Here is a 9,567-nt window from a genome sequence, read left to right on the forward strand (position 1 = left end):
AGATTCCACTATAAAGAAGCTATGAAAGAAACTTGGTGAGATGTATCAAGCCAAGATTTTAGTGAGTAAGATTTTCTTGAGGAAGAAACTGTATTCCTTGACAATGGAAGAGGGTGGATGAATTATAGAGCACCTAGAAGTATTCAATATGTTGGTGGCTTAGTTGACATCTATTGGTGTCAAGATGGGTGAGGAGGAGAAATTCCAGATATTACTTTGTTCTTTGCCTAATTCTTGACATTCTTAGGTTACATATGGCTATTGATATAATATTTTTATTGTTTTTAAGACTAAAGAGGTGGTGGGTTCTTTATTTTATGAAAAGATGAGGAGGAAGGTATCCATTAGTTCCAAGGAGGCCCTAATTTTCCATGGAAGACCTACGGAAAAAGACAAGAAGAATGAGCAGCATGATAAATCCAAGTCCAATGGCAGATCCAAATCTCCTAGATATTCCAAATTCATTTGGTCGATTGTGGTTGTTCAACCCAACAATAAGAATAATAACTCTAGTTGAAGCCTCAACCCGAAGTTTGGACATTCATTTGGTAAAGTCACTATTTTCATAGCTAGTGTTCATTTGATTGTCAACCTAGGGATGTAATACTTGAAATGGGTCTGCACTATATATGTACTAAGTTCTTGCAATAACTATTCTACATTACTGCAGCAACTAACATTATGTAGAAAAGGTAAACAAGAATGGAAACTATGAAAAAGCTGTAGGAAGACTTCTGCATAAACTCATAAAAGCAATACTAGATAAATTCAATGCTAATAAACAGAAGTTACTCTGTTCTAGCTTGGCTGTAGGAACAATCAGTGGATCTATTTCTAGTGGCTGCAGGAACAGTCAACACAAGAACTTCTACTGCGGCTAAGGAAAGAAAACTAATTTTAACGAATGCACAGGAACACTCACCAAGTGGGGCCCCTTGGATGAGTGATACTAGGATTCCCAAAAAACAACTCTAACAGATCAAAATAACATAATTTTATTCATCATTCTTGAAAATCATTACATGATTCAATATAAACTCAAAAATGCTTATGAAAATCCTCTACTTTATATTTCTCTTTTTGTCTAACCTCTCAAAAAAAGAAGAGCTTATTATTAAAAATAAATCAACTACAATAGACAACGCAAATCACATCGAGAAGAAGAGGCAGATGATTGATCGATAAAAGGGATGACTGGAGTTATGTTGTAGGAGACGTGGATCTAAACCAAACCACAGTTGTAACATACTATGGTGATATTTACAACTTCAATGCCCACTTAAGTTAGACATTGTTAGTATCACTTGATTTTTCCACTTATGTCATCCCTTACACTTGCTCAACTCTTCTACGGTTTGATCTTCATTTATCACTTACGTATCCTTCCCTTCAACAGGTGCGATAGGCGAATATCCACCACAGCATCATTTATTACCTGCACTACAAAAGAAATAACATACAAGAAAATACATATGCATTTTATTTAATCAACACATCTATTAATTTCACACATGATATTGCCCTAAATAATCTGCATGGCAACAAGAATAAATCAAATGGCTGTAGGAATAATGGCATAGCTGCAGGAATAGACTGGAAAAGATAAAACATGATTTAATAAGTTCAGGCTTAACATATGGAATACATATAGTCAACTTCCAATACATCACTACTACTATGCAAACCAAAAGATAACAAAAACTCAAGAGTTCTGAGGATAAAAATATGACAAAGTCTCAACTCATCATGCCCCCAACTTTAAGAGCTTGTTGATCCTACAACAAAAAGAAAATTTCTGACTCTTGCACTAACTCTCAAATCACCAATGGTTCCTTGACCTGTTCCTCCTGAAGCTAAATTCCAGTAGAACCCTTTCATCTTTTACAGCTTGGACCATCTGGTTGATTCTTTTGTAACTGCATTATAAGGCTGATCCATAGGCTGACATCCCAATAGTGGCCACATAAGAATAGGAGGCTAAAAGATCAATGATAGCCAATTGTTGGTCTTCTCTCTACCCAATTGTATATATTTGGGGGCTCTTTGCATAGCTGCCTAAAATTTTTGCAGTGAATAAGGTTCTCTCTGCTTCAATTTGTTTGGTAAGTTATTCCAACACTGAGTTAACCCATCTATTGCAGCTGCACTGTCAATCTAAACTAAATGCTCATATGCCTGGTATATCTCTGAACTCTCATTGGAAGCACTAGTTTCCTAACATCATCTCTTACCAGTAATTTCTACCATTCATAATAAAGAACTCTTGGTTCTTTTGCTTCCTTCCTTAATGGCAATGGATAGTCAAACTCTAAATCTTTATATGCCCTGGCTTGTGCCCCCGTGCTGATCTCATTTTGGATCCATGACATTAAAGCTTTGATATAGATATCACCAATATATAGCAAAGGATTCCACTCACTGTCTAAGGGTACAACATAATTATGTAGATAAAATTCACATAGCAAATTCTTCACAACTATTGGAGAAGTCTGGTAAGCATAATAAAATTCTTCACGGGTTTCTAAAGAGGGGCTAAGGTCCCTAACAATGCGGTTCAATTTGAAATTTAAATACCTCTCCTTCAAATAGACAACTTAAACCCTGTTACTTCATTTATTCACTACTTCATAGCAATAACCCTTAAACCTTTAACCATAGCTTATCCTTCGTTAAAGGAATGCATAAACACTGCAGCTATTTCTTCATTAAAGTCTCTGATTTTCAAAAAGTAATCAATCCAGCCATGGTGTCTAAAATAATGCTCACAAAGAGCATCCTGCAGCAACACTTCATGAACTGTTGGCTCATGGCAGATTGGATCACCACCCATTTCTTACTCTGTTAGTATAGAACACTCTGTAGCTGAGAAATTGAGGAACAAAATATCTGACAAACTTGCTAAATTGAAAATTCCATACATATCTCAATTTTGGCGACATAATTTATTATTTCCTTGCGTGAAATAATAACTTGTTAAAATAATGATGGCAAGCAATCAATTCTAAGTACCGAAAAGGACAAATAATCACTCTTTGGAAACCAAACCATAAAGCACCCCCCCAAACTTAACCTAGCACATGTCCACACAAGCTGATGAGATTTTAGGGAGTGTACGCAGATTTAGAAAGGCTTAACCATAATGAAATAATAAATGCGTAATTAAAATAAAACACAATATGTACATAACTACAGTCGTACGAAATTGATGGCGAAATGAAGTGAAATGACAAGTAAGAAAGTGGGATGGAATGATGTGGATGGAATTTTATTTATGGAGAAGAATATTCCCATAAGACAAGGAAATATTTATTGTGAAATGATGCGAGAAGAATTATGAAGGGACAAGCATGTTCACTGCAGTGGCTGCAGGAACGTTACCTTTATTACTTTCTCAATTGCAGTAGGAAGTTGATCAGTTGTTGCAGGAACCTTGTATGTTGCTGTAGGAACTTGTGTTTCATTGTTTTGGCCAAATTGTTGCAGGAACTCCTCTTTAGTTGCTGGCTTATAATAGAAAAGTAATCAGTGACCATTCACCAAAAGCTTAAACCAAACAGGGTCAATTGTGGTCAAACGAACAACTCCATTATTGAAAAATTCTTGTATCTCATATGGACCTAACCACTTGGTTTGCAGCTTCCCCATAGCATCTTTATATCTAGAGTCATACAGTAGTGCCCAGTCACTGGCTTTGAATTTATTCTCTTTGATATATTTATCATGCCACTTTGATCTCTAATTTTGGATCAGTTCTATCTGTTGGACATCCATTTTCCTCCATTCATCTAGAGCATTCAATTGTTGAATACGTTCTTTCTGTGCTTCAGCTAATGTCATATTTAATTGCAAAGTTGTCCTCGAAGTTTTATGCTCAAATTCAATAGGCATCATTGCTGATTTTCCATAAACCATCTCAAAAGGTGTAAAACCAATTGGTGTTTTCCAAGTTGTTCTATATGCCCAAATTGCTTCTGAAAGCATATGAGACCAATCTTTTTTATGAATAGATATTGTTTTGGTAAGAATAGCCTCAAGCTCCCTATTTGTAACTTCTACCCGCCCATTAGCTTGTGGATGATATGGAGTAGACTTCCTGTGTCTTATATTGTATTCATTTACCAAAGATGCAATCAATGTTGAAGTAAATTGTGGGCCCTAGTCTGATACAATTTCTCTTGGTACTCCATATCTTGTAAATATCTCTTCATAAAAAAATTCAGCCACCTTATTATCTCTTGCATGTGTCATGGAATGAGCTTCCACCCATTTTGTTACATAATCTATACATACCAAAATGTAGGATTTTCCATTAGAAGGTGGATCAATTGGGCAAACAAAATCTAAACCCCATTTATCAAATGGTGCTACTGATATTTGTGGATATAATGGCATCTCATCAAATTTTGTAGGTCTTCCCATACGCTGGCATCTGTCACATTTCCTTGTATATTGTGTTGCATCCTTGTGTAATGTGGGCCAATAGTATCCTATATTTAGTACTTTGAGTACTATTCTTTTGGCAGCAAAATGTCCTCCACATGGCTCATCATGACATGCATGCAGGATATCATATGTTTCATCTTCCCTTACACATCTTCTCATGACTTGGTCAGGTCTAGTATAAAACAAACAATCAGCAATCCATGAGAAGTTAAAACTTTTTTCTACTAACAACCTTCTTTACTTAGGAGAGAAATTAATTGGCATTTTAGCAGTAGCTAAATAGTTGGCAATATCAGCATACCAGGGAGTGTGGGCTTGTATAAGGAATAAATGTTTATCTAGAAAAGCATCATCTATCACTGTAGAATCCTCTTGCAACTGAAGTCTTGAAAGATAGTCTGCAACCACATTAGACTTCCTTGGTTTATCAACAACTATGATATCAAATTCTTGCATCAACAATAACCAGTGAGTTAATCTCCCAGCAATTGAAGGCTTATTCATGAGGTATCTGATTGTAGTATGATCTGTATGCACAAATATGGGATATCCTATGATATAGTGCATGAATTTCTTGAGTGCATATATAACAACTAACATTTCCTTTGTAGTGACTGTGTAATTTAACTCAGGTCCCTATAAGTTCTTGCTAATATAATATATTGCACTTTCCAATTTGTTAATATTCTATCCTAATACTACCCCTATTGCATAATCAGATGCATCTATATGAATTTGAAATGGTAAAGACCAATTTGGACCCTTAAGAACTAGTGCTTGAGTCAGGGCATGCTTAAGTTTTAAGAAAGCTTCATTGCATGTAGAGGTCCATTTAAATTCCATATCCTTGGTAAGTAGTGAATATAAAGGACTTGCTATTTTGCTGAAATCTTTGATAAACCTTCAGTAGTATCCAGCATGACCAAGGAAACTTCTTACATCTTTTTGCTTCATAGGGGTATTGATATGCTAAATGACTTCAATCTTTGTTGGATATGCCTGTATCTTTTACAGAGATATGATGACCAATGACTATTCCTTCCTACATCATGATAAAGCATTTCTCACTATTTAATGACAAACTATAGTCCTCACATCGCTGTAAAACTTTTTTCAGGTTCCCTAATGCTTGTTCAAATCTATAACCATAAGTTGTAAAGTCATCCATACAGATTTCCATGATGTCTTGAGAAATATCAGAAAAGATACTGATCACTGCTCTTTGAAAAGTGGTCGGAGCATTACACAACCCAAAAGGAAGAACAAAATATGCATATGTGCCCCAAGGACAAGTAAATGTTGTCTTTTCTTGATCTTTCAGGGCTATTTGATTCTGATTATAACCATTGAATCCATCAAGAAATGAAAAATATCTTTTACCAACCTAAGAGTCCAATACCTGATCCACAAATGGTAATGGAAAATGATCTTTTCTTGTTGCTAAGTTCAAGGCTCTCTAATCAACACATACCCTCCATTTTCCTCCTTTCTTATATTACCAAAGGTGATACCCATTGGCTATTAGAGATAGGATAGATAAATCCAGCCTTTAACAACTTTTGCAATTCTTCTTTAACTATTTCTTTTAATGCAGGATTGATTCTTCTTTGCAATTGTCTGAGTGGGCAACATTCTTCTTTTATATAGATACGGTGGGTGCAAACTGTTGGATCTATCCCATGGATATCTTTGTAATCCCTTGCAAAAGCATTTTTATGAAATTTCAGCAAGTCCACGAGGGTCCCCTTTTGAGTATCTGAAAGATCTTTATTGATATTCAAACATTTATTCAAATCAACTTTTATCTTGATAGTAAGGTCAATTTGGTTCATATCAGAAAAATGAGAAGAAGAGACTTCCTGCGGCAACAAAGTATGCAATATATCAGTGGCTACAGGAAATTTCAAACCTACAATATTCAGAACCAACTCCTACAATTGTTGTTCTTGTATCAAATCATTTATCAGAATTTAATAAAGAATTGAGTCTTCATCATGTAATTGCATGAATAGCCCTCGACTAATCATCATAAGGTGATTAATAGAGTCAACTTCCTCAAATTCTTCTCCCAAAATAGGTCAAATGACTTGTTGATCATACTAGGGTTGTGCAGGAGAATACAAGGCTAATGTTTTTGTAGAGTTCCCATCTGAAATAGTCATATCCCTTGATCTACATCCAATATTTGCATCAGTTGTGGCAAGCCAAGGTCTTCCCAAAATTACCAGATATCCTCCCAATGTTGCCTTTGGAGATAGAATCATAAAGTCTGAAGGGTACTCCCAGGAATCCAAAATAACCACTACATCTTCAATCATACCATCTAGTCTCACTGTAGAGCTATCAATAAGTTGTAGAACTATGGGTGTAGGCCTTAGACCATTGATTTCAAGCTATTTCATTACTTCTTTTGTCATCACATTAATGGATGCCCCTAAATCAATTAAAGCATTTCTTATCTGGTTGCCATTAATGACTATACTTACAACAAGACTACCTGGATTAGAATATTTTGGAATTGCAACCTTGCCTAACATAATATCTGCTAGTTGACCCATAACATGCACTATTTGTGGATCCTTCTTCTTCCTGCTAGGTTTTTTTAGACATGCTTCTCTCAGTGCCTTACCGTATATAGGAACATCTTTTATTGCCTGCAATAATGGTATTTTAACACAAACATGCTTCAGTTGATCTATAATATCAAAGCCTTGCTCTTGTTTTGTGAGAACTTCCTTTTCTCACAATCTCTGGGGAAATGACGGTAATATCTGCATATGAGGTATTGTATCTGTTGGATCAAAGATTTCTTATTCTTCTTGTACCTTAGTGATAACTGGAGGAGATGGATTAGGTAGTTTTGTCCCAGATCGGAGGTGAATATCACTTAGAGATAGAGAATAGGTTGGGTATTGATTAAGATCAGCTAAATAAGCTTGTTGTTGTTGCTGAGATTTAATATTAGGATTTGGCAGTGATTGAGTAGGCAACTGCATTGGCTTAGGTGGGACTCCAGTGGCTGCAGGAGGAGGCATTATTGCAGGAGGTTGTGGCTGCTGAATAGGCTGTTGATAACCAAAAGATTGGGCAGTCCATGGTTGAATCCCCCTCCATTGAGGAGTAGGTTGCCAATTCCCTTGAAACTGACTTCCTTGGCCTTGAGAACCATACTAGTTTTGATAATTACCAATATTTTGAGCATATGGTGGTTGCCATTGGTTATTTGGTGCATAAGAATTTCCACTATAACCAGAAAAAGAAAGTGGATCCGGAGGCATACCTTGTCTTTGAAAATTTGGCCTTCTTTGAGCAACATAGAAGACTTTCTCATCCTCACCTTGTATTGGCTTGAAGTCAGGAACCTCCACATTTGCAATCATTTTACATCTGCAACCCTTCTTTCGCTGTCTACGATGAGGGTGAAATTCTACAAGAAATGCATCGGCTTCTTCATGCTTCTTCTTAGCTGAAAGTGTATCCAACTAAGTAGCCATATTATTTATGATGTCCTCCTTAAAGTCCTTCAATAAATGACTAAGTTCCATTCTAGAAACTCTAGTACCAGATGTTGATAAAGGTGTTCCTGGCTTGAAATGCCTATTCTTCTTAGAAGAATATCTGGAATACTTCTTACAAATTTGTCCTATTTCAGCCCAAGTGGATTGTGTAATATCACCTCCTCTCATAAGAACCAAAGAATCAATGCATTCATCACTGATTCCCCTCAAAAATATCAACTTGAGAGAATCTTCATTTAGAGTACTATGTTTGGACTTCTTGACACTAAACAAAAACCTCTCCAGATAATCTTCAAGACTCTTATCTTCTTTCTATGTCATTCTAAAGATATCATCCCCATGACGATCAGTGACTCTACAATAATATTTATATTTTGCAAGAAACAACTGTTTCATCTCATCCCATATATTTATTGTGCTACTACCCAAACTCATAAACCATCTTAAAGATGATTCCTTCAAGGTTGCAGGAAATATTTTGAGTCTATGGGCATCTTTAGTATACTCAAAACTCCTACAGAGAACATCAAACTCAAACAAAAAATATGTCTGGATCCTCTATCACCAATCCATAGAATTTAGGGAGTGAAGAAGATGGAATGTTCTTGAGATTAGCATTATCATGTTGATCAAATATGGGGAGCTCAAACATTGGGTTTGGTGGTGGTGGTGGGCTATTTCCACCAAGAGGTGGGTTTCCTTGCATTGGACTTGTGGGGGTTGTTACTATATGAAATTCTTCTTCTTGAGGTCCAAAGAGGAACTAAAGACTAACTTTTGGGAATTCAGATTCAGGGTGATTCAAATTCTTTTTGGTTTGATAAAGTTTAGCAAAATGATTTATATATGAGGAATTATTTTCTACATGATTAGGATGACTAGGAAGAAATATACCTAGAACATCTCTTCTTCGCCTATGCATGCAGATTCATGAAAATTTTCGAACAATTAGGTATCCCAAAAAAAAACAATTAACTGAAAATTGAAAAGACAATAACCACAATAGGTTCTTAGTTTGACACCATCCCCGGCAATGACGCCAAAAATGTTCAACCCAACAATAAGAATAATAACTCTAGTTGAAGCCTCAACCTGAAGTTTGGACATTCATTTGGTAAAGTCGCTATTTTCAAAGCTAGTGTTCATTTGATTGTCTACTCGGGGATGTAATACTTGAAATGGGTATGCATTATATATGCACTAAGTTCCTGAAACAGCTATTCTGCATTACTGAAGCAACTAACAATATGCGGAAAAGGTAAACAAGAATGGAAACTATGAAAAGGCTACAGGAAGACTTCTGCATAAACTCATAAAAGCAATACTAGATAAATTCAATGCTGATAAACATAAGTTACTCTGTTCTAGCTTGGCTGCAGGAATAGTCAGTGGATCTGTTTCCAGTGGTTGCAAGAACAGTCAACGCAAGAACTTCTACTGTGGATAAGGAAAGAAAACTAATTTTAACAAATGCACAAGAACACTCACCAAGTGGGCCCCCTTGGATGAGTGATACCAGGCTTCCCAGAAAACAACTCTAACAAATCAGAATAACATAATTTTATTCATCATTCTTGAAAATTATTACATGATTCAATATAAACTC

The sequence above is a fragment of the Cryptomeria japonica genome, chromosome 3, assembly GCF_030272615.1.
Source record: "Cryptomeria japonica chromosome 3, Sugi_1.0, whole genome shotgun sequence".
Taxonomy (NCBI): domain Eukaryota; kingdom Viridiplantae; phylum Streptophyta; class Pinopsida; order Cupressales; family Cupressaceae; genus Cryptomeria; species Cryptomeria japonica.